Genomic DNA, 27401 nt, shown 5'->3' on the forward strand with positions numbered 1-27401 from the left:
GCAATTTTGTTTGCAAGATCTTTTAGATGTGTCCCTGATTTGACTGTTTGTTTTCTGATTTTGCTTAGCATTGCAGTACTCTGGTAGCACTGATGGCCAACTTTTATCATTTTCCAGAGTTGTTCTTGTTGCCTTCTGGTATACACAATGTCAGAATGATTTCACTCTTTTCAGAATAAGAGTCAGCTTAACGGAACACTACTTGCTGCTTTTCCTTACTTTGATCTGAGCAGAGCTTTTGATCATCGAAATAGTAATAAAGCTTACATGCCCTCATTCTTGATTTGGGCTGTGTGCCTTTATTGCTTTATGTTAGAGATTGATTCAGTGGATGAAAATAAGTTGTTTCTCTGTTTTAGAAAAAGACAATTTTTCAATTTAAATTGAATTATAAAAATTTGCAATCCTTTATTTTATTGTTAAAATGCTTTTTTAAAAGCCGCATGTTACAGTAATTTTAATTTAAAATGTGTCATAACTTAAAGATCTTATTACGAAACACGGATTATAAAGTTTAATATACTGTACATTCATATGTACAGTATACATTCATATACTGTAATCTTTTTTAAAAGTTTTGTAAATAGAATCCAGCAGTTCTTGGACTGAGGCCTCAATTGAGGTTTTGTCTGCTTGAGGTTTTGTCTGCTAAGTGTAGAAGATGCCATGAGAACTTTAGCAGTTCTGAAAAGAGATACTGTATGTATCTCCAAAGAGAGATTTTTTTCAACAAATATTTGTGGTGGCAAGAGTTAACCACCACCCCCCACTAAAATTACTGCGGAGTTTGGCAGTTATATATAGTTATATTTCTGCTTGGCATGATATAGTATTGGAAGTTCTAGAAAGCAAGATTAAAAGATTATGTTTGCTTTTAATAATTTACTTGAGGGATGTTAGTGTGGCAGTGCTAGCTATTGTCTTTCTACAACTTTGTGTAGACAAAGTCAAGCCCTTACCGCTTTCTCTTTGAAAATGCACATTTTCAAACAAAAAAACTGTCAATGAATGGAATGTTACTGGGGCTTGAGTCAGTCTGGGCAAGGAGATTGTGAAAAGTGTGCATTGTGAAAAATGTGCATGAAAGTTTTTTTGGTAGGGAAGACTGTATGATTAAAATGAGTTTTCTGAGTGATGATGTAAATCATGATTTAAATAATGGTTTAAATCAATTTAAATTAAATCATATCTACCCTGAACATTGCTTTTGTATGTTTTTATAGCTTTGAATGTGCTTCTCCTCTCCCTGCAAGTCTGTTTGAAAGTTAAGCAAGCGATCACTGAGCAGTGCCATTTTACAAGTTGTCTGGTAGTGAAATATCTCCAAATGTATCTCTACTGCCCATCTTTACAAGTGAATAAATTAAAGGTAAACGGTTCTTCACAGCAGAATTCTTTACTGGGAACCATCTTTTGATCCACAGAAAGATTCTGAATATACTGATGTTAAAATAAAAAGGCTTAATTGTTATGATTGATTTATTATTTTCCTCTTTCTGCTTCTTCCAACTAGTACTCCATATTTGGTAAGATTTGAGATTTAATAGATTTTTGTGACTGGATGTTTTCAGTGTTTTATTGGTTACAGTTATATTTTGATATGCAGGTTGTGTCTTAGCTTATTTAGTAGAAATATGGTTTTATTATTGTTTATTTGTAAGCTGTGCAGTGTGGACATTATTCTGTAAGGCAGCCTCAAAATCCTTACATAAGAAACGATATAAGCCTTTGAGAATACAATATAAGGAATATTGGAAAAACAAGTTGGGATACATTTCTTAGAAACTATATGATCCTTTTACCAGTATTTGCAGAAGATGGCTCTGGCACATTTAATTACTGTATATCATTTTTCTATTCTGTAAAGCTGTATTTGGATCACTTCCTTGCTTCTGCTCCATAACAGTCTCCTTCTTTATCATTTTGACAACACAGCCTCCTATCTCACGTGATATTTCAAATTCAGGGGATTCCTCCCCCCAATAGATTTGCTTTCCCATGTAAAACTGAATAGGCTTACTTTTGTATGTACAGTGGTGCCTCACACAACGATGTTAATTGGTTCCAAAAAAATCAACGTTGTGTGAAACATCGTTCTGTGAAACACCATTTCTCATAGGAATGCATTGAAAACCGGTTAATCTGTTCCAATTGGAACGGATTGCCATCGTTCAGTGAAAATCCCCACAGGAAACATCGTTGAGTGAAACAATGTTTCCTATATTGGAATGTATTGAAGCCGACTCAATACATTTCAATGCCTTCGCGAAGTCCTTTTTCGCTCCTGTAAAAGTGTCTTACAATGTTTGGAAGCTGTTTTAAATGATTGCAATGGTTAGTCCACCTCCTGAAACCTATGCAAACTGATTTTGGTGTTGTTCTGACACTTCGTTAATTTATGATGATTTTTTGAATTTTCTCCATTGGAAACCATTATTAAGAATGTTATTAGAAAATCTTGAGAATGTTGTATACTATGAAAGTAATATTATGATAATAGTCATATTATATATTAAAATATGTACATGAATGGTTTGAATGTTTGAAAGATGTCTGGAATTTGGGGGGACAATTGGGAAGACATTGAGATGTAAAAAACTATTGTAAAAAACAAATAATTGTAAGCAAATCATGTAACACGATGTTTGACAAGCACAAACCAATGTAGATAGAGTGAAAAACTAATAAAATGTTTTAAAAAAGAGAAATGTGTCTCTAAGCCACCTTGGCCTACTTATAGTGGAAGCAAATATAAACCTTCTAACTGTTCAATTTCATATGTAAAAGCTGCTCTATAGGGAAAAAATCTCCTGAATTTGAAATAGATTATAAATGTTCCATTAGTGTCCTTGATGTCGCCTATGGATAGTTTGCTCACCCATTGTTTTTGTTTCCAATGGAAGAGTTTAAGAATAGGGCAAATCTTCACACCACTTCCAGGCTTTTTTATTTCAGAACAGGGTGGCCATTTACGTATGATGTTTGTATAGCATGTAGTTGACCTAGTCTTCCTCCTTACTTGATAGGTTGCATTTTAACAGCATCATGAAATTTATTTGTAATTATGATGTGAATGAGATGGTTATAATCATGATTTTGGACTTGAAGTGAAAAACACTGATCAAAATTATGTTGCTTAGCATAATAAATAACATTAGGATAGACTAATTGAATCAGTAAAGATTTAGTGAGTCAGCTTCTTCCTATGTTCCATTGATTCAAATGGGCCTATTTTAAAGGCAATTTACTGTGCTAAATGGAATGTATAGTTGACTCAGTAAATCCTCATTGATTCAATCAGCCTGCTGTAGTGTGATTCAGTACACTATGCACCTGGATTTTGGCCATTATGTATTGGATTACTTAGAAATTATGCTACCCCATGAAAGACAGACTGCATTATATGGTACTGGTGAATTTAGCTTCTTGTATAACATGGTTTCAGTTTACACCATATACTGGGGTAACACTCATATCTTGCACGCATGGTATCCATTTATGATCAGTTGCAGCTAGGGTAGTAGCTCAAGTAGGTTGGTTGTTCAGTTGCGAATTATGACAATGAAAAAAGCTTTAGATAAGATGCCAAATGAAAGGTTACCACTAGTTAAAGAGGGCTGAAGAACAAATTCAGTCTCTAAGGCTGCAGCTGTCCTGTTCCGAAATAAGGATCTTTAAGATTTGTTTATAAGTTAAATCATTTTATTTAGAACTGTGAAAATGTCCTCAGAAGTTTGAGAATATAGGTGTTGTTTAGGAATTTTAAAACTGTCAGATATAAAAGAGTTACTTAATCTTGGTTTAAATTCTTTTGGATATTTATGCCCACTCTTCAATCACTAACTGGCTATAGGTAAGCCACAATTTTCCAGGGTCTTGGCCTGTAATGTGGGACTTATAAAAGTACACAGATTTGTAAGAGTGAATGAATTGATAAACATGTTAAACACATTGAACAACTGAAGTGTATCATATATATTTTGATGAAAATACTTTTGAATTCATGGATTCAAAGTGCGAATGGGACCACAGGAGCGTTGAGGGAAAAATGCACTGTGGCTGATAGATTTTAATTCTCCCAGCCAGACTGTGTGGCCTTGGAGAAGCTACAGAGTCCCAGGATGTCCCCAGAAAAAAAAGAATGATAAACCACTTCTGAGTAATTTCTACCTGGAAAACATTGAAAAGGGTTGCCATAAGTCAGAATTAACTTGATGGCATGATGTAGTAGTAGTAGTAGTAGTAGTAGTAGTAGTAGTAGTAGTAGTAGTAGTAGTAGTAGTAGTAGTAGTAGTAGTAGTAGTAGTAGTAATAATAATAATAATAATAATAATAATAATAATAATAATAATAATAATAATAATAATAATAATAATAATAATAATAATAATAATAAAACACCAGGCACCGTCAATCCAAATTATAAAAACATTGATTGATATTATATAACAGATGCAAGTTTTCACCAAATACCTAAGTACAGTGGTGCCTCGCTTAACGAGCGCACCGTTTAACGAAGAATCCGCATAGCGACCCATTTTTGGGGGTCACTAATGCGATCGCATTGCGATGTTTAGATAGGCTAAACATCGCATTGCGATCATTTCTGCACCTGGTGGCCATTTTGGGAACAGCTGATTGGCGGTTCCAAAATGGCCACCGGGTGCAGAAAATGGCCGCCCGCACCATTTTTGAGCCCTGCCCTCGCTTACCGAGGGCACGAAAATGGCGGCGCTATGGAGAAACTTCGCAGAACGGTAAGTTTAAGAGCCATTAAACTAAGTTTAATGCGTTTCTATGGCATTTTCCGTTCCATATAGCTATGTTTCCCCATAGCGACGGTTAATCCGGAACGGATTAACCTCGCTATGCGGGGCACCACTGTATCTGTCAGATATTGGCACAGTACGCATGCTGCTCCTAATATTGCCATTTTTGTAGCTCTGATGGTGTGATTTCTGAGAATTGCAACTGCTTATAGTACTGTGTGAAATTTTTTGATATTGTTGCCAAAGCCCCAATGATTTTGAGGACCACTGAAGTGGTCTTTCACCCACAAGCAAGGTGTTTTGATTGCCAGGTGTCTGTATTTTGTTAGCTCTTCCGATTCTTTATTTTCAACTCTGGCATCCCCTGGAATTGCAGTGTCAATGATCCAGACTTTTCTTTGTTCTATTACTACTGTGTCTAATGTGTTATGTTCAAAGTATCTATCAGTTTGGATCTGGAAATCCCACCAGATCTTGACTTCCTCATTTTCCTACTTTCTCTACTTGATGTTCCAATGGGTTTTTGGAGGCTGGCAAGATACATTTTTTGCATAATGACCACTGCACTAATTTTGCCACTCTTATCATGTCTGATTTTGTAATCTGTTTGTTCAGTCTTTGGACATTCGCATATGAGGTGTGATACAGTTTAATTTTTTTTCTTGGTAGAGTTGACATTTGTTGTTAGCACTTTATTGTTGTTGTAGTAGTTGCTGTCATTGTTGTTTTTGTTGTTGGCATAGACTTCAAGTCCAGCCCTACCATTAGAATGAGGAGCCTAATTTAAACAACAGATGGTGAGATATCACCATGATAACTCCTCTCCTTTCATTTCTCGTCTACTCTCTGGTCCATATACTCTGGCTGCAGTACAACCATGCATAGTAGAACCTGCCTGACAAACTATTAAGCTAGCCTGCTACCCTCAACTGTGGTGGACAATGCTGTTCTGACTCTATTGTCCCAGCTTTCAGTTCTTTTGGGTTCCCTAATTTTTCATGGATAGTTCTAGTGATTCTCACTGTTTGCATACTTTCATGCCATATACCTATCATAGTAACTATGATTGGTGTACTAAGGCCAATTCCACATTTGGCAGAACTTAACTGGCATGCTTGATACTTCTGCTTAATTTACGCAAAGTATAAGAAATCAAAATGCTAATATTTTTATATGGCATGGTAAGCTTCACTGTTACTGAAGATTCTGCCCTTTTTCCTTATTTTACTGTGGCCATAAAAAATTAGTATTAAAGTTGATGGAACAAGAATTATCAGGACATTAATTTCTGTATACACTGGAGGCAGCATATAAGGGGGTGACTAAATGAGTATTTGTCCCACTCTTTGTATTGTGTTCCTCGCAGTTCTTTTCAATATGTATTCCATAAACTACATGACATTAGTGCTAATTGGAAGTAGATCCCATCTTTTGCCATGGGTATGCCAGATATTTTTGACAGCAGAGTGTGTTTGTGTAGTATTTCCACTCACATTGTTTTGTCTTTTGTCTTGTGTGATCAGCTGTATCAGTCTTTTGGCGTAGTTGTTGGGTGTGCCCAGATAGCATCACTGATTATGTGTACAATGCAGTTACAATCTGCACTGATAAAGAGTACAATGATAAGGCAATTTATAAATTATATTTAAAAATATATATTATATTTGATGCTTTTCTCTTTGTTTAGTGCTGTAGTGCTTAACTGATGCAGCACTGATTCAAATGATTGCCATGTTTTGTCAGTACTATTTCACTTGCTACAATTTTTAAAATAAGATATTTGAATGCCATTGAAAAGGGCAAGATAAGAAGGTAGTGATAACGGAACAGAACAGTGAAAGCAGAAGGGGGATAGTGTGATGTGCAAACACCTGTAATGCATCTTCCTGGGACAGTTAAACAGTTTTCTATGAACAAGGACAGCCATTTAGCTGCTGGAGTGCCATATAGTGAAGTTACACGAGCCGGTGACAACCTTCCTTGTGGTCACGCTCTAACTTTGAGATAATAAACAATGTTGGTATGTACTAAAATTGCTTATTATATTAAAACACCATTACTTTCTCCTCTATTCCAAGTATGCAAGCAGAGAAATAGAACAGGATGATAGTAAACCAGATTTATGAAGAACGGGCCACTGAATATTTTTAACTCCTAGATCAATATAAGTTTAAAATACCAGTGTAAAGATCATAGTGTACTTTGCAATAATTTCCAGCTTGAGCTGCACTTTAGATACTGTTTTGAAAAATACGTGTTGAAATATAGCCACCGTATTGTAGAATGATACTCAGTGTAGATTAACGTATTGTTAATTTCTCAACAAGCAATGTTAAAAATGTGTAATAGTTCAATATATATCTTAGTCAGTTTATCTTACAGCTTATTGGTAACAGATTTAAAATGTGTAAACATATCAAGTATTTCCATCACATTGCTCCACAATCTAGACTTTTGGAAATTGCTGTTGGTAATAAGAGAGCCAGTTGGATATAGTAGATACTGTAGAGTGGTGAACAGTTACTCAGAATACCTGGGTTTGAATCCCTGCTTGGCCATGGAAACTTGTTGAGATGGTGGGTGGCAATGGTAAAATAATTCCTTAAGTATCTTACACACCTACTAGGTTTACTGTGAATCAGATACTGTACAACTTGACAACATGTAGCATAACAGTGGTAATAAATGTATAGGTATGTGTGCTCAGTGCATTGGGGCACTTGGTTTTCAGAGCCAAGGGCTGAGAGTTCAAATTCCAGCTATGCCTGCTGGGAGAGGGGCCATCTGAGCTTATCCAGATAACATAGCTAGCAAGGTTATGTGCCCTGCCACCTCTCTCGCTTTGAGCATGCTGCGTGGTCCCAAAGCACCACCAGAAGGAGGTAAATCATTTCTGATTACTGAATTCCCAAGGTTTTATTAACAGCCTCAGGGATACTAGACCTGTGGCAACAATAACAGTTTCAGCCACAATCCTCTTCTCTTGATTGCGTGAATATACTAGTAAAATATATATTTTCTATAGGGATTGGTATTTTCACAGTCAACATATGAATGAAATACACTTCAGCAGATTTCTGTGGTTTTTGCTTGGGGTGTCTGTATAAACTGGGATGTAGAAATATATAAAAGTTTTTCTATAACTGATTTTAAACATCCAGGATTCCATCCAACAGTATCTGGAAGGACTCACATTCATCATCCTCATAATAGATTGCTAATTTGTGACTGAGTTTCTGCTTCTTTATGAGACATTTCTGGTAACTTTCATATTTAAAACCAGTGGATGATGTATTTAATTTGAAATAATTTCTCCTCCACAAATAATTTTCCCCAAACCAACTTATTTATGCTTAATAAAAATGTTCTGAAGAGTGCTGTTTAATAAAGCAATGATAACCTAAATTAAGTCTTCCTTGGAGAACAGAAATAAGACTGCTGACATCTAGACTTGAATGATTTTCCTGTACTACAGAACAAACTCTTAACACATTCTCTTGTTCTTGGTTTTCTTATTCATTCCATTGTATTGTGCCCCAAGGGATACAGAAATTGATTCAGAAATAAGCTAAGTACCGTATTTTTTGCTCCAAAAGACGCACCGGACATTAAGACACGCTTAATTTTTAGAGGAGGAAAACAGGGAAAATATATTCTGAACCAAATAGTGTAATAAAATATTTAATAAACTATAACAGAATAACATTTGAACCATGTAAAGTGAACACCAGTCAACAGTGGCATTAATATAGACCATTATCAGCCAGTGATAAGACCTATACCACTCTACCTATATTTTACATTTCCTTTAATCCACCTCCTCCCCATGCTTATAGAAATGTCTCAATGACAGATGAGATTGTTGTGCAACTCTGCCCAGCTACAGCTCAAGCCTATATTAAGTTAGAAATGATTTGTCTGATTTGGCACTGCATTGAGAGGTCCCTTTTAGTTGTGTGGAGGATAAATAGTGGAATTAAACTGTTTAACAGATGGTTTTCCTTATTTACTTTAGGTTATGCAAAAGAACAGCAACACAAAGCTTAACCCATTCACCAGCAGTAGCACATGCTCAGCATAAGACCAAATCTCGGGTTTCTGACATAATTGAACATTTATAGCATGCAAGGCACAACAGCCATGAACAACGTTCTTGACGAGCCAAAAAAACTGAATACAAACTATAGTAGCTGAAATCAGGAAGCAGGTACTGTAATCCATTTAGAGATCAGGAGGCACAGTTAGTTTCCTTGCTGCAGCACCCTTTGGAAATACATTCTCTATTAGATGCCCGAACTAGTTGAAAAGTTTGCAAGTTGAATCCAAATTTCCCATAAAAATGCATTGAAAATTAATTAATGCATTTTTATGGGGGGGGGGAGGTCAGAAACTTTAAAAAACTCAAAAGAAAGTCACTTACCAGGTACTGTAGACTGAGCCTTGCTCTTCATAGTGCCTTGGTAGACCCCAGAACAGCCAAAAAAGAGCCCTAAACAGCTAAAAGCCAGCAGGCAGCCAACAGCTGGCAGTCATTTTGTGCTCTTCTCCGTGGTCTTCTCAGCTCCTTCCCCCTCCCCTCTCCCCACCTAACAGCTGATTGGCGCTGGTCTGAAAGGCTTTGCAGGCAGCTTTTAAAGCAAGTACCCCTATGCATGTTTCTACACAAGCAGGTTTCAGCTCAAATGGAGCACCTTTTCACCCAAGCACGGTTTAACCCAAAACAAGCAGCTTTAAAAAAAAAAAAACAAGCAGATTTTTAAGGCAAGCATGAACGTTTCTACACAAGCAGGTTTCAACTCAAACGGAGCACCTTTTCACTCAAGCACGGTTTAACCCAAAACAAGCAGCTTTTAAACTAAATTTTACATTTTAAAATGACAATACCAGGCAGTCCCAGGTCTCTCTCCCAGCTCTCTAACTGCTTGTACTTGCAAGGAAGCAGACAGGCAGCCTCTTCACTAACTGAAAGTTTGAATTTCCACGCTTTCCCTGCCTTCCCCGCATATCTGTGCACTGGAGGATTGTGGGAGGAACATTCCAGCCCCTGATGGGGGTCCTGTGGGGTACCCCAAAACACTGAGTAGGTCTCTTGTCCTCTTTCAGGACTGGGGCTGTGCTGCCCTGCTCTGATCAGGAGGTGCAGCCGGGGTGTCACCATGCCTTTGGGGGACAGGCCACAGAAAGGGGCAGGTGGTTTAGGGGACATTCCAACTCATACCTGGCAAGGGAGATGCCATTATTGTAAAAGTGGTTTTCCCGGGGTAAGGCTCATCTATTGCACCTTGGATGTGCTGATCCCTATGATTTCCCCAAATGTGGGGAAATCAACTGCTTAAGTGGGGGACTATGTTTGTGGTTTCCCCTGGTCTTTCTAGAATTACTCTTTCCTCTTTGGTCCTTGGCTATTTTCACTGCCTGCTACCATAGGCCTGTTAGCCTTGCTTTTTCCAGGTGGGCTGCAGGAAGCAGATCCTGGAAAGCCAGCAGTGCAGAATGGTGGGGTTTAAATAGCAAGCAATCTCTGGTGCTAGTTCAGAGGCCTCCCAGCATGGCAGTAGGGGGTTTCTGCGTGGTGGTGGTTGAACCCCTGTTTTCTGTATTCGTTCCATAAGACGCACATACTTTTTCCCCCACTATGTGGGGGGGAAAGTGTGTCTTATGGAGCAAAAAATATGGTTGCGCTCTGTGTAGTTAAAAGCAGGAAAGATTAATCAAACAAGTAGGTAGTTCTTTGCAATGTGGGCTTTATGTTTCATAATGAATGAAACTAACTTTCTTAGATGTTTTGCATAAAACGATACTGCTGGAGCAGGGATATGAACAGCTAATGCAGTGGTTCATAACCTTTTTGAAAGGAGCACCCCCTTGAGCCATTGAGGAACTTATCATTGCCCCGCTCCCCACGGCGATATCTTTCTTATTTATTTATTTATTTATTTATTTATTTATTTATTTATTTATTTATTTATTTATTTATTTATTTATTTATTTATTTATTCAAGACACTTAAATCCAATGACCCCTGAAAATAAAGTTCAATTGCAAGAAAATGAAATGCCGGAAAAAAACAGTAACATTTAATGATTTAGTTACGAGTGAATTTTAAGATGCAAAAAGAAATATAAAAAGGGCTTAAAAACAAACCGCAATGCAGGAACTAAAAATTTCAAGACGAAAACTCTGAAATTAAATTAAGATTCGAGGAAAATACATATTCATGCACACTATAAAAAGGGTTAAAAAGACACAAAGAAAAATTTTACAAAACAAAAATCAGAGCGACAAATTACATACAGTGGTGCCCCGCTTGATGATTACCCCGCTCCACGACGAATCTGCTTTACGATTAGTTTTTTGCTATTGCAGTAGCGATCACAAAACGATGTTTAAATGGGGGAAATCTGCTTTATGACAATTGGTTCCCTGCTTTGGGAACCAATTTTTCGCTTAATGATGGTTTTGAAAGAGCAGATCGGCGGGTCACAAAATGGCTCCCTGCTGTGCAAAATGGCTCCCCGCTGTGTTTAGGACTGATTGCTCGCTTTACAGGCACCAGAAAATGGCCGCACTATGTAGGATCTTTGCTGGACAATGAAGTATCTTCCCCATTAGAACGCATTAACCAGTTTTTAATGCATTCTAAAGGGTTTTTTACTTTCGCTTGATGATGATTTCTTTGTACAGCGATTTTGCTGGAACGGATTATCGTCGTCAAGCGAGGCACCACTCTGTGTGTGTGTGTGTGTGTGTGTGTGTGTGTGTGTGTGTGTGTGTGTGTGTGTGTGTGTGTGTGTGTGTGTGTGTGTTTACACGAAGAGCACAAAAAATTGAAACCATAAAACTGAGAAATCAAAATTTAATATCGAACTGGAGAACTGGAGTGCACAGTACAATACAAAGAGAAACACAAAATGTTTTACAGAGCACAACAAGAATTGAATAATGAAGCAAACATCGTCACACTGTATAAGAACAAAGGAGACAGGGGCGACTGCAATAACTACCCTGGCATCTCTCTTCTCAGCGTTGCTTGCCTGTGTTGTGCTGAAGAGACTCCAGGTCCTTGCAGACAGAATCTTTCCAGAATCTCAGTTTGGATTTCGAGCTAATAGATCCACCACTGACATGGGATCCTCCCTCAGACAGTTGCAGGAGAAACGTAGGGAACAACGACAGCCACTCTTTGTGGCCTTCACAAAGGCCTTTGATTTGGTTAGCAGGGAGGGCCTTTTTAAAATACTTCCCAAGATTGGATGTCCACCTCGACTCCTTAACATCATCAGGTCCTTTCATGGGGGAATGAAGGGCACCGTACTTTTTGATGGCTCAACATCAGATCCCTTTGACATCGAATTCCAAAATATCTCCTGTATGGAGAATTAGTGCAGCGAAATTGCCCCAGAGGGAGACCCCATCTGCAATACAAGGATATCTGCAAGCGGGATCTGAAGGCCTTAGGAATGGACTTCAACAGATTGGAAAACTTGACTTCTGAGTGTTCAGCCTGGAGGCAGGCATTGCATCATAGCCTCTCCCAATTTGAAGTGACCCTTCTCCAGCAGGCTGAGGCAAAGAGGCAGTCCCAAAAGCAGCAAAATCAGGGAGCTGGACAGGGGACAGATTGTATTTGTGTTCAGTGTAGAAGGGAGGGTCACTCTCAAATTGGCCTTCTCAGCCACACTAGATGCTGTTCCAAGTCCTCCATACAGATCATGTTACCATAGTCTCTCGAGACTGAAGGATGCCTAATCAATCAATCAAAACAGAAAATAAGACATGAAAATGAAAAAATGGTGCTGAGGTTTTTATCCAGTGGAAGTCACTCCACTGATAGAAGGCACTGTCCCCTTCCAGAAGAGGGAAGGAGACAGTTTTCAACGATGCCCCTCCCTCTTGCAGACCACTTCAGATCTGCTGTTAAGTGCGAGTTGGGTAACAGCTTGGTGTGGTGGCAGTGGAGAATGAGGACAGCACAGGAGAAAGAAAATTAAGGTAGGGAAGCGGTCTAATTTCTCCTTCCACCAGCAAGATGATCTTTACTGGACACAAGCCTGTGTATTCCAAAACTTGAAAAATGCAGCTTGATAAAAGCTTCACTTTATCTTCCACAAACTACCTCTGACACTAAAGGGTGGCAATTAAAAACAATATGTCTCCATGGCTTCTGGCCACATTCTGATGAAAACATAGCCAGAACTATGTATTAATGGCCCATTCTAGTTTCACCAAAAGACTTAGTCTTCATACTGACCAATAATATGTCAGCTGGCATATTATTGCCATTGCTGGCAATAATATGCTAGGAATTGGTTTTGTCACTTCAGCTACAAGTCCTAACAGAATTTTAAGAATCAGAGAATCTTAGAATAATAGAGTATTTGTTTGAAAGGAAAGGAATATTGATTTTGCTGCTGTCTGAACCCTAAATTCAAGATAGCAACCCATTTGGGTCTCAAATTTTTTTTTTTGAAAAAGCAGAGCAATGTTAGAGAGAAATTCTGTAGATACAGTGGGGTCTCGACTTACGAACTTAATCCATATTTTAAGGTGGTTCTTAGGTCGAAAAGTTCTTAGGTCGAATCTGCATTTCCCATAGGAATGCATTGAAAACCATTTAATCTGTATCTGCTCTTTTCCGACCATAGAAACTAAAGGGAAGCTGCTATTCCGCCTTCTGCCACTAGAGGGGGATATTTTTTCTTTTTTTCCCCCCCCCCCCCCTTAGGTTCAGGAAACGAGGAGGAAGGCAGGGAACAGTTTGCAAAGCACTTTAGAAATCTTTGTTTTTCAACGAAGCCAATTTTAAATCATGTTTTAAAGCATGTTGTGCTGATTTTTTCAGCACAATGATACATAGGCAGGCTTTTTAGGTGCTGAGCAAGCTTCCCCAAGCCTCTTCAGAGCCAGCCAATCAGCTGATAGGCGGGGAGAGGAGGGTGCAGGAGCGGGGGGAAAATCACAAAATGGCTGCCAGACTCCCTTCTGGTGTGGGCTTTTAGCTGTTTCCTGCTCTTTTTCCTGCTGTTTGGGGGCTACCAAGGCCTGGTAAGTGACTTTATTTTATTTATTTTTAAGTTTCTGATGCTTTTTTCCCCTCCAGAAGCCTCTAAGGGGAGGGAGGGGGCACTTTTTTCCTGTTCTTATGTCGAGTCCTTATTTCCCCTATAGGGCGGGTTCGTAAGTTGAATTGTTCGCAAGTAGGGTTGTTCGTAAGTCGAGATCCCACTGTAGTAGACTTTATATTAAGGAAATAGAGAAGCAAATTAGGATTGTATATTGCCTTGTAGGAGTTTTAAATTCTTTTTTTTTAATTCAAGGAGCATTGTTAGAATAATGCAAAAGTTGACCAAAGTAACCTTCTACACATGAAACTTGTTTAATGTAACATTTTCACATTATCTTTTCAGAAGATTTTGAGAAGAATTTTCAAGTTTTATGCCAATCACTTCACAGTCCTAAGGGTTTTACAGTAGTCAGAAAGTAATGAATAACTAACACTCTTTGCAACATTTACTCACACAAATTACTTTGGGGGAGGAGGGTTACAACAACATCCATAAGGAATTATCTTAAAAACAACTTTCCAAGTACCCAACAGAACAATAAACAACTGAACTGCTGAATAGCTCAATGAGAGATGGTGCGCCACCCCAAACCGACCCATTTCTTTCTGCATTTCCATTGCAATGGGCGGGAACATGGTCCAAGGGCAAGTGATTGTGGGAATTGTAGTCTAAACCTTTTGGAGCACCCCCGCCACCCCCTTCTTGAAGCAAACTGTTATACTCAAGCCACTGACATGCTGCCCTTTTCGCCTTCACTGAACGGATCCTCAGGGTTCAGGGAGAAAGAGGAGCGGCTGACTTTCCGCAGTGTGTTTGCTTGTCTTTCTATGACAGCCCCATGGATTTTGCCCTCAGCGCCCCTCAGTTCAATTTGAGAGCTTTCTCTCTGAGGATTTACACATAGGGGCACATCACACCTGTGTACACAGAAGACGGGAAGATCTCAAGTCCGATGTCCCTCAAAGCCATTTAAAGTTGGCCAGGTGAACTTTCTTCCCCCCTGACAGCCACCCACCCGCAACAGGACAACAAGAAAACCCGAAAAAGCTGTCGAATTCCCACCCACCCAGGATGACCCGAGCCAGCCCTGTCCCTAGAAATCCTGCCACGCCACCCCAAACCAACCCGTTTCTCTCCGCGCTTCCCTTGCAACAGGCGGGAAGGTGGGTGAGAAGGCAGGATGGACAAAGGATGGTCTCTCCCTTCCCACCCAGGGGCAAGGCAGCGCTTCACCAGGCGATGATGGGGACCCGAGAGACCCTTTCCTTCCACCCAATCCACACTTGGTGCTCCCCTAAGGGAGAAAGGCAAGACGTGGCAGGCAGAAAGAGCTGGATTGTCTGGCAGTGGCGGCACCGGATCCACTGCCAGCACCACGGCTGCAGCTGCCTCTACAGGTTTGGTTTGCTCCAGCGCCCCCCTCTTCTGTTCCACCACCCCCACACCGCCCCTTTTCGTTCTACCACCCCCCTGAAAAATGAAATCGCTCCCTGGGGGGCATTATTGCCCACATTAAGAACCAGTGAGCTAATGTAATCTGAAAGAGTAAGGAAACATGTAATTGAAAATAGCACCAGCCTCCAGCTGAAACTTAGAGTAGGCAATACTAGTGTCTAAAAGCAGCATGTGTAAAACAGACTTGCTCTTACCCTCATACCCTAGTGTGGAGAAATGTCTTATATTCTGATAGTGGTTCCAGAGACTAATTTAACACCTGGAGGTTTGGAGCTCCATATTACCACTTTAAAAAAAACTGAAGATTATTTCTTTTCATTTAATTGAATCAATGTCCATTTTATCTTGAACAGTCTAGGCCACTTATTTAACTTGGGCAATAGTGGGGAAGGTGTTTACATTTGTTACTTAGAACAATATAAATTAAAGTGTGGGTTGGGAGTACTGAACTGCATTATTTCATGATAAATTAAAAATTATTAGACACTTTACAAATTACACCACGACTTTGCATTTGAATCTTTTCCTTCCTCCATGGTGTTCAAGTACACCAAGCTGTCCCATTTCCCCCTTCACATGCTGTCTGAATACCACTTTTGGGTGGAGTCAGAGCAATGCTGTTGTTATTGCACTTCTTCTCCATGTTAGGTCATGGTGGTTTGGGAAACTGAGCATAATCCAGCCTGTATCCACTACACTACCTAATTGTATTAGAAACAATTCAGAAATAGTTTGGAAACCCATGGACTGTTCCTTGTATATATCTAACAGTGTCCAACCGAGGATGATATACGTCATCTGGTTGATGTTTTAACTATATGCTGTGGCTGCTGCTCCAAATGGCTGTTATTTTTCTTTTTCCTTTCCTTTCTTTTCTTTCTCATGGACCTTTTTCTGATTTGCATGACAATGAACATTCAGTTTAGTATATTGTATTTTATTTCTTCTGTATTAAAAAACACTACATAAATTGTCCACGTTGACTATGTGCTACAGAATAAACTCAGTGGATTTTTTAGGAATGCAAAGTATTTGTTTGTTTAAAATATTTTTACCCCACCTTTCTCTTCAAAAAATGACCCAAGGCAGCTTTCATCCTTGAAAGACAATATTTAAAGCCGAAGAAAATTATTGTACAATGGTGTTTACATCAGTGGTTCTTAACCTTTGTTACTCAGATGTTTTTGAACTGCAACTCCCAGAAACCCCAGCCAGCACAGTTGGTGTTGAAGGCTTCTGGGAGTTGCAGTCCCAAACTCCTGAGTAACCCAAGGTTAAGAACCAGTGGTTTACATCATTAAAAGACAATATTTAAAGCTAAGAACAGTGAGTATAAAGAGGCAGCTTACATCATTAAAAGATAGTATTAAAGCTAAAACAATAAGTATGTAAATATTAAAAAGTAGCAAACAAATACCAGTCTAATAGATGGTAAACACAGGTACCTGTAGTACCAAAGACCCAGTCAGAATAGTAATGCATGACAGTTCATCTAAAAGTCATTAATGTAGACAACCATGTAGCCTGTCACTCATGTAGGCAGTCACTGAGAGAAAGCTAAAAGGCATTTCTTAAATTTTTCTGAAAGAATAAGTGAATAATGTGAATTAAGTAACACATTTAAACAAAATATTTGCAAGTATTGTCATAAATTATACTGTAAAGGGAAATGTTCAAGGTGAAATTTAACATACACATGCCAAGCATGTATAAAGTTTTGCATGCTTTCTGCAAAAACAATAACAAAAACAACAAAACACAACCAGGCTTGGTTACAATATTGAAACCTCCCAGTTTAGAATTGTAGCATTGCGTTATGTTACTAATTTTGTGAAGCAATATGTCTTGAAAACTGAAAATCTTCTGACCACATGTCTTCGCTTGGAACTGCTTTAGTTTTTCTGTTAACACCAGATATCTGTTTACTAGCAGCTTATGCTTAAATAGGATGTGAATAGGTTTATTCATAGAAAATAGTTTCACTTGCATTCAGAAGGAAATAAAATGTTCTCAAAATCTGATTGCTTATTAAATATTATTCCCCTCATGATGTTCAGAAGGGAAGGAAGCACATATGGACTTTGCTTTGGATGTTTCTCAAAATATGTTCATTGTGACTTAAGTCCAGGTTATTGTACATTGACCATTTATGTTAGAGTAAGCGCATTGAACACAGTGGAACCTATTTAAGCATGAGTAAAATTATGTTTTTGGCTATACAGTTGCTAAGAATCCACTTGCAAAGCTGGATCCAAGGAAGTAAACAGCTGGCGTACACTAATATCTGAAAACAAATAAAATAGAAAATTTTAGAGAAGATGCTCTGCTTAACCAAAATTTCTCCTAGGTAATGCTTATGTTGATTCTGAATAGGAACATTTTTCCTGGTTGGGAACAACAAGAGCTACCTGTGTCAGGTGACCATGGACTAGTTCATATCTTAAAAGTCATAGAAATTCAAGGAGGCCATGTTTGTGAAAAGCCACTAAGGAAAACTATTCACATTTGATGTTTTCCATGCTAATTCAAAATAATCTTCACTGGGGTTAGTAATGTCAAGGAATAAGATACTACTCAAATATGTTCAGCCTTTTAATGTATCAAATTGAATTATCCATTCGGTTGTATCTGACACTTGGTGATTTCATGAGACAGCTCTCTCCGTGATTTCCAATCTTGTACAGTTTTGTTCAGCTGCTTTATATTTTAGCCAGTGTCTGCTTTGATTACATCCAATCAACACATTCTTTGGTGTCCTCATCGTTTTTTACTACAACCCTCTGAGCATAATATCTAAGTCTAATTTTTGTTATTTTGCCTTCCATTGACATGTCTGGTTTTATGCACTTCAGCACTTCTTTATTATCTTTGCAGTCTATGGAATGTGCAAGAGCCTCCTCCAACACCATAGCTCAAAAGAATCAATTTTCATTATGTCCGTCTTCTTCATTGTCCAACTTTCACAGCCATATGTAGTTATGGGAAACATGTGTAAGTATGCTTACCTGTAAATAAGGATCCACCTTTTGTGTGTGCATGTGTGTGTATAAACACAGGAAGGAAAGTAAAATTGACTTGATTGCTGTCTGTCTACAGATGCAATCCAGAAACCGAAAAACAATATGAAATAAATGACTCATTAACTAGAAATTATATGATCTCCTGCATTTGAGCATTTCAGAAATGCAGTGGGCTTACTGAACAGACAAACATTATAGGTAAAAAATAAAATAAAACCAGGAAAATAAAAATAAAAAAGAACAATTAAAAAGACAAAAATGTGGTGTTACCATAAATACTAACTTTATATTTTTTTCTGTGAGCTTTCGTCGGCAAGTCCATTTTGTTTTCTTTATCTAGGAGTTTGGCCATCACTGTCAATTGTTGGAGTTGGAGTCTACTACCGACCACCCAATCAAAGAGAGGAAGAGGATGAAACTTTCGAAAAACAAATTGCAGGTTTTTCAAAGAGACACAATGTAGTAGTGATGATAAATTTCAGTTATCCAGATATATGTTGGGAGGCAAATTCTGCCAAGTATGGCCCTTCCAAGAAATTCCTAGCTTCTGTGGCTGATAATTTCCTCCAAAAAAAAGTGGAGAAAGAAACCAGAGGATTTGCTATCCTTGACTTGATTCTGTCCAACAGAGATGACTTAGTGCAGGAAGTAGCAGTAAAGGGAACTCTAGGTGAGAGTGACCATGTCCTTCTAGAATTCTTGATTTCAAAGTAAACAAAAGCAGAGTGTAGCCACACAGGTCTCCTTGCCAATTTTAATAATCTCAGAACAAGGATAAGAAAGGCCCCATGGCAGGAGATCCTAAGAAGAATAGGAGTCAAAGAAGGGTGGGAACTTCTAAAAAAATAACTTCTAAAGGCACAACTCCAAACAATTCCAATAAGAAAAAAAGGTGGGACGCGGCAAAAAAGGCCAGTGTGGCTTCACAAAAAGCTCAGGGAGGACATAAAAACCAATAAAAGGAAATGGAAAGAATGCCAGGCCACCAAGGAAGAATACAGACAAGTAGCAAGAAAATGCAGGGATGGCGTTAGGAGGGCAAAAGCTGAGAATCAACTGAGGTTAACTAGAGACACTATATGCAATAAAAAAGCATTATTCAGGTATATGAATAGCAAAAAACAAACAAAAGGCATAGAGGCACAGCTCTGCAATGGATATGGAATAATGATAATAGAGGACAAAGGAAAGGCAGAGATGCTCAATTCCTATTTTAGTTCAGTCTTTCCCCGTAAGACAGACTATAACCTTCCAAACAAATTAGAAGTGCAAGTGGGGGGGGGGGGAAGAGAGAGACAGGATTGCAGGTGGAGATAGATAAACAAATTAGTGAAGGAACACCTTACCACCTTGAACGAGTTCAGATTTCCAGGGCTGGACGAACTACACCCGAGAGTACTGAAGGAAATGGCTGAAGAGCTCTTAGAACTGCTATCCATTATTTTCTTGAAACCATGGGAAACAGGTGAGGTGCTAGAGGATTGGAGGAGGGCTAATGTTGTCCCTATCTTCAAAAAGAGCAAAAAAGAGGAACCTGGGAACTACGGGCCAGTCAGCCTGATGTCAATGCCAGGCAAAATTCTGAAACAGATCATAAAGCAGTCATTGTGCAAGTACCTAGAAAACAATGCAGTAATAACTAGAAGGCAGCACGGATTTGTCAAGCACAAATCCTACCAAACTAATTTGATCTCATTTTTTGATCAGATCACCTCCCTGATGGACAGAGGGAATACTGTAAGGTAAAGGTAAAGGTTCCCCTTGACAATTTTTGTCCAGTCGTGTCCGACTCTAGGGGGCGGCGCTCATCCCGCTCTTCAAGCCATAGAGCCAGCGTTTTGTCCGAAGACAATCTTTCCGTGGTCACATGGCCAGTGTGATTTAGACACGGAACGCTGTTTACCTTGCCACCATGGTGGTACCTATTAATCTACTCGCATTTGCATGCTTTCGAACCGCTAGGTTGGCGGGAGCTGGGACAAGCGACGGGTGCTGATTCCGTTGCGTGGATTCGATCTTACGACTGCTGGATCTTCTGACCCTGCAGCACAGGCTTCTGCGGTTTAGCCCACAGCGCCACCACTACTGTAGATGTAGTACATCTTGACTTCAGCAAAGCTTTTGACAAAGTGCTGTGCTGGCTGGGGTTTCTGGGAGTTGCAGTTCAAAAACACCTGAGTAACCCAAGGTTAAGAACCACTGGTGTAAGCAAACAGCCCTGCCCTCACCTGTCCATCACAACAGAACAGGGGAGAAGGAGCCAATGAGTGGATGGAAGGCAGAGCTAAGGGGGAAGGGGGCTGGATATAAAGGCTGGTGTATGGAGTCTGAGAGAGAGATTCTGTGAGTGAGAGACAGTGTGAAATTTAAAAGTGAACTTAGAATGAGTTAGAGTTCTGTAAGAACACTGGTACAGAGCGTTATTAGAGATTTAAAGTCAAAGTAGAACTGATACAAATGGAAGTGATTAGCAACCTGTGATTTACCCATTGAATATTAATCTGATGTTAACTTTCCTGATCAAATAAATAACTTAAGTTTTAAAAGCACACGTGTCTCCTTGATTGAATGGTATTGAAGCAGCAATACCTGGTGGCAGCGAAGAAAGAAGAGCGAGAACCTCATGAAGACCTGAGGGAATAGGAGTTTCAGAGGGGGTCGCCACAGGTGGATACGCAATTGACTACAGAATCGTACCCTGAGGGTGATGATTAATGGGTCCTTCTCTAACCGGGAGGAGGTAACTAGTGGATTACCCCAAGGCTCAGTCCTGGGCCTGGTGCTCTTCAATATTTTTATTAATGACTTGGATGAGGGAGTGCAGGGAATGCTTGTCAGTTTTGCAGATGATACCAAATTGGGCAGAATAGCTAATACCCTAGAAGACAGAAACAAAATTCAAAATAACCTTGATAGGATGTAGCAGTGGGCCAAAAGCAACAGAATGAAATTCAAGAGGGATAAGTGCAAAGTACTTCACCTTGGAAAAAGAAACCAATTGCATAGTTACAAGATGGGGATACCTGGCTCAGCAAAATTAAGAGCGAGAAGGATCTTGGAATTGTCATAGATCACATGCTAAATATGAGCCAAGAGTTTGATGTGGCTACGAAAAAGGCAAATAAATATAATATAAAATGATGTTTTAATAATTTAATAAAATATAAAAAGCATATTTACAATTTATAAAGTTATTAAAATTATATAAAACAAGCACAATGAAATTATATTCATTCCTCTCTCAGAGATTTTAGTATTTGGCTGTAGAGCCAGACGCTTTGAGTTTGAATCCCCACTGTGTCTTAGTAGAAGAGTCAGCCTGCATAACCATGGACAAAGTGGACGGTCCAAGGGTGCCACCAGAAGAAGGGACCACTTTGTATTCTGATCTCCTGGAAAGGGTCTCAATAGGTCACTTGGCAACACATGATCATTATTATTAATGAGCCAGTTTATTTTATTCTAAAATATTTTATCTCCTGCCTATCTGTTCAGCAGTCCTCGAGGTTGTTAATGGCAATTGGAGAATATGATCAAATAGCTACAGAAGCTCCTAGAAAACAAATAAAACTATCAGGAAAGAAAAAAATTAAATGCTTGGAAGAATAAAACCTGCCGGAATAAAATTACCTTGGCTTGGCATCTAAGGTTCAGTGAGGTTGGCTCCATACAGGTATGAACCTTGGTAAAATATTCTGCAAGGATCATACCTGTATTTACTCCTTATCTGCTTAATTTCTGAAGCAGAGCCACCCAAAACATGACACTTTTACAATTGACAGATTCATATGGGAGTATATATTAAAGGCAGTGCATAATAAAGAAATAGAAATAAAATCACTTGATGCTTTAGAGGGTTTTTCTATTTTTATTCTTACAGTACTTGTGTACACAGTCAACACCATGGCTTTATGGGGCTGATCAAGGCTCGATCAACCTGTTATCAAATCCCAGTTTTTAAAAAGTGTGCAGTAACTGGGAGAAAAAGAGGCCCAGGTAAACATAAAGCTAGGTGTTCTCAAGGGTGGCAGCTGATGCTTTAAATAGGTTCTCTAGGGTCTGACTGCTGTGTAACCTGGTACTCACATAATTCACAGTGTTGCCTCAGCTAGGCAAATCAAAGAGGCAACCTTGTGATCCTTATATTACATGGTGGAAATAAAAATTGTCAGCATCTTCCAGCCGTATTATAAATGTATAAAAGGCATAGTTATCTAGTCAACTTTGCACAATTAGGACAAATTACAAAAGCTTCTGTTGGAACATCTCCCAGATCCTTTCTGCTTGCAATAGCTTTTTTTGTTTGTTCAGTTTTTCTTTTTCTTTTGTTATCTTATAGATTTTATTACCTGCCATCCCTATTGCCTAAACAAATGATGGTCATGACTGGCCTCTCTTGCTTCATTCATAACTCAAGAGCATTTGCCAATTCCTGTCCTTGAAACTGGCCAAGTTGGACTCTTAGTAATGATGTGAATGAAATTTTTTTGAAAAAGTCAATAGCAGTTGTGCCCCCTTCACAGTAAAGTGGTGCATGGACAGAGTTAGGGCATGAGGTCCCCTACTCTATTTTCTTTTGCTTGTGTCTCCCCTCCCCATGTATTCATCAAAACACCCTCCAATAATATTTTTCACCTTCTTTAATAATGTTTTATAGATAAGATTAACTAGAACCTGCCCGGTAGTTAAAAACTCACGTTGTCTTCTGTAAGGATCACCTCACCCTAAAGAGAGTACAGTGGTACTTCTACTTATGAATTTAAACCGTTCTGGAATGGTGGCCATCAGTAGAAACGTTCGTAAGTAGAAGCACCATTTCCCATAGAAATGCATTAAAAACCGATTAATCAGTTCTAGCTGAAGAAAAAATATCAAAAATAAAACACTGCAAGGCCCTGGGGCTGCAAAAAACAAACAAATAAAAAATATATAACCCCACCAGTCCAATCCCACCCTGCAAAAGCCACCCAAAACAGTTTTGAAAAAGCAGCACCTTACCTCCACCGCTGCGACCGCCGCTGCAACCGATCGCCTGCCTGCCTGCCCTTCTCCCCGGCCGGTGTGGCCCCACGTCACTCCCGGGCTCCAGCCGCCGCTGCCAGGCCAGGGCTTCTCTGCCACAGGCTTTCCTGGGGTTCTCCACAAGTGTTGCCTTTCTCTCCTGCTGCGCGGCTTGTCCGCCGCCATGGGAGGCTTTCCCAGGGCTTGCCGCAAGCACCGCCTTTCTCCGCCGCCATCTGCTTCTGGGACAGGGTTTCCACGGCACTGATGCAGGTTTTCCCAGGCTGGTAGACCGGCCCTACCAGGGGAGGGCTTCCCCTGGTAGGGCCGGTCTACCAGCCCGGAAAAGCCTGCGTTGGTGGAAACCCTGACCTGGCAGCGAATGGTGGCGGAGGAAGGTGGCGATTGGGGCAAGCCCCGGGAAAGCCTCCCATGGTGGCGGAGAAGCTGCACAGTGGGGGAAAAAGACGGCGCTTGCTTTGAACCCTGGGAAAGCCTGTGGTAGTGGCGCTGGAAGCCCGGGAGGCTGAGCCCAGGCAGGATGGTCCGGCAACTCGCCTCGCAGCGGCGGTAGCAGCAGTGCTGGAAGCCCGGGAGATGGAGCCTCCCTTTTCCTTACCGTTGGGGCAAAAGAGCTACAAAGAAGCAGCCTCTTCGCCACCAATGGTTTGAATTTCCCGCCCTTTCCCCTGCCTTTTTTGTTCATATCTTGACGCTCTGGCCGCAAGTAGAAGCAAAATTTTGCGGCCGGAGCTGTTCGTAATTTGGATCATTCGTAGGGAGGGGCATTCGTAAGTAGAGGTTCCACTGTATGGTGTTTGGACAGGGAGTCACTGTGGGTGCAAAACTATCACCTTTATCTCTGAGATAGGTCCTTTAAACCTCAGAAGTGTGTAGCATAAGCCTCATGGACTATCCTAATCTTAAAAGAAAACATTTGCTTACTTTTGTAGTGAACAAGCATTGACTTTGTGCTTCCTTAGATAACACAACGGCCTGGTAAAGTAGGCCCACTCAAATATAGTAGCAACTTAGTGACCTACTCCAGTCTCCACAGGATTTAGGTATAAGTCCTGCTGTTTCAATAAACTAGTCCTCTGTAAGAATTATATTTGTTTTATTAAGAAAATAAAGTAGTTTTCATTAGAATACAGTTGTTGCAGTAAAGCAGTAGCATTTAACATTTCCACCCATTACAGTGCTTAAATAAAGTATTCGCGGAGCTTCCTCGCTGGGTACCTTTAAGAACCTATTAAAGACCTGGTTGTTTCGGCAGGCCTTCTCACCAGATTACTTTTGATTTTCTTTTCTCCTTTATTGTTTGTTTACTTTAATTGTTTTGTAATTTGTTGTTTTATTTTATTGTATTTTATCTTTGTTGTTGGCCGCCTAGAGTAGTCCATCGTGACTAGATAGGCAGGATATAAATTAAAGTTAAAAAAAAAAAGCTGTTAGTTCTGATTAAAATAATAACAACTAAAATCTAAGTTAAGTAATCATTTTGATTTCCAAGCTGGGCTATTCAGTCCCCCTTCTTTTTTTCAAAATGCAAGCCTTTTTTTCTTTTACATTTTGCAAGCATTCCTCCACATGCCACGAACCAACATTTTATATACCATATTTGCCAGCGTATAAAATGACTGGGCATATAAGACGACCCCCAACATTTCCACTCAAAATATAGAGTTTGTATATTTCTGAAGGGAAATGGTGGGAGTTTAGAAAGATAAGGGAGAGGAGGAGGGCAAGCGGCCGGCCAGGCGGCAGCAGAGAAGGAAGATGAGGGTGAGGAGAAGGGCAAGTGGCCGGGTGGGCGGTGGTGGAGGAGGGCGAGGAGGAGGCCAAGTGGCTCTTGGCAGCGGGTGGGCGAGCGGGCAGCTGGCTCAGCGATGTGGGGGCGGTGGGCTCTGGCCACTCAGGCATGGCCGACTCTGCTTCCCTCCCTCCGTCCAGACCAACCGATCGCCTGCCTGCCTGCCCGCCTGCCTTTCTCCCCGGCCGGTGTGGCCCCACGTCACTCGCGGCGGCTCTTTCTGAAGTGTAGCTGGCGTATAAGACGACCCCCCCCCACTTGGAGGCATGTTTTTGGGGCCAAAAAAGTCATCTTATATGCCGGCAAATACAGTACACAATCATTTTTATACATGTTTAAGACCTCCTTCTTCCTATCTATCAACCAATTAATTGCAAGAAAGCTTAACACAATTCTCCACCCATATTTCACATGAGATCCACAGGTGCCTTGCTTCCAATTAAGTGGTATTCTTGTTTGGTCTTCCTTTCAGCTTCTTCGGTCTTGTCTTTTTATCTCTGTACCAGTCATCATTGTACCAGGCAGTAAATCTGCAAAAACAGTCTCACACATTTCTTTTAGCTCATCTTACACAGAACCTAACAAACTCCATCTTTATATGACTACAATTCCCAGTATCCCTCAATTCCTTGCAGAAGTTTACAAGTGCTTAGTGTTTAATTAGACTAGCCATTTTCTGTTGATGTTTCTGAGAATATCCCAGAAAACCCTTGTAAGGTCTTTACATTTGATACACTATATAGATACCAAAATGCAAAGTGTGGTGGAACTTTTATTAGGCCAAGCACAAAGGGGCCATAAAGTGTACAAAAGGACGAACAATGATGGAAACTTTCAAGAGAACACACTCTTCATTAGGCAGGTATAAAAATATATTCAGCCAAAGAGAATGGTTTCTTGGAAGGTTACTCAGCTGTTTGGGCTTTTGCAAATTGTTGTGCTTTTGTGGTTGACTGAATAAAAGGTATCACCTTAGTACGTGTTTTGGAATTTGTTTTGTGTCATCCCAGATATCTCTGCTTTAAACTGTATAAATGCATCCATATAAGTACAAACAGCAAACTACAGTAGTTGCAAATACTACTTTTCCTGGATCAGAACTCAGCTGGTAATGAAATTCATAGTCTGCTTTGCTCTTCACATTTGGCATTAAAAAAACAGCTCAAGTACCTGGATTGGTTTAAAACCACAGTTTGCTCCAAAGTTCTGCATGACAGCTGAACACTAATTTTCCCATGCAGTTTTCAATACAGAACTTCTCATTAAAGTTAATAGGCATATACATAATTTCCATGGCATTTTGTTGGGTAAAAATTATTCACTGCAATGTGGTAAATTTAATTACATCGTGAAGACAATGCAGTTATTAAGTAATTGCTTGAGAATATAGGGGGATTCTGGGAATCAGTTGAAAAAATTATCGAAATTAATAGTGCTGGCATATTAAAGAAGTAACATAAGGCCAACAATAATTCGTTTGCTGTACCTAAGTGGCCAGGGTGTGTAATTACAGGTAAGGTTCTCGATATGAAATAATAACAAGCAGGCATTCTTACCGTGAAAATTATATATTGTGCTCTTTTTATACCAGCTTTCAAAGCAAGGTGGCAGCGGGGAAGAGTGCTTTTATTCTTCTAAGAATATATAAAGGGAATTTTTAAATTATTTTTCAGAACTCATTTTGTTAATAAGATGTGTACATGTTAGTTAAGCTGGCCTGTACTGCATATTACTTAGTCTTCATTCAGAAACAAAGAAATAAAAATAAATTAAAATCTGACTCATATGCCAAACATCTCACAGTGATGATGACAATGTGTTGTTATATGCCACCAAAGTGTGTCCAATTTATGGGTTTTCAAAGTGCATGAGCTATTTAAATAGTGGTTTTACTACTGACACTCCCAGTGAGTTTTCATGGCCAAGTAGGGATTTGAATGTAGGTCCCCTGATTGCTTTCTCCCATATCTGTCCTTGAACGTTTTAGTATTCAAAAAACTGAAATGGAAACAAAACAAAGACAAGACTTCAGTAGTTGGAAAGCAAAGTGCAGTTGTTTGTGACAATGTAGTATATTTGAAATAACCTGTTCAAAATACTCAGCCTCTTTCAACCAAGTTACAGTTATCACATATTTATCCTGTCCCTATCTAGAGATCTGTTCGTATTTTTACAAGCCAGCAACTCATCCAATTCTCCCCTCTCCCTAAACATACTTATATTCTCTTGCTTAATTTAATACCAAATTATGGTGGGTTTTTCTTGTTTGTTTGCTTGC

General features: G+C 39.6%; 1 protein-coding gene and 1 pseudogene across 3 annotated transcripts in view; both read left to right on the plus strand.

The window, feature by feature from the left end:
* The window catches only part of MLLT3 (MLLT3 super elongation complex subunit), a 299778-nt gene that overhangs the window by 44277 nt on the left and 228100 nt on the right, over positions 1-27401 (plus strand). The gene's annotated exons all lie outside the window — the stretch shown is intronic.
* On the plus strand, positions 9980-10134 carry LOC140705109 (U1 spliceosomal RNA; annotated as a pseudogene).

This window comes from Pogona vitticeps, chromosome 2 (genome assembly GCF_051106095.1).
Source record: "Pogona vitticeps strain Pit_001003342236 chromosome 2, PviZW2.1, whole genome shotgun sequence".
In the NCBI taxonomy this organism is placed as follows: Eukaryota; Metazoa; Chordata; class Lepidosauria; order Squamata; family Agamidae; genus Pogona; species Pogona vitticeps.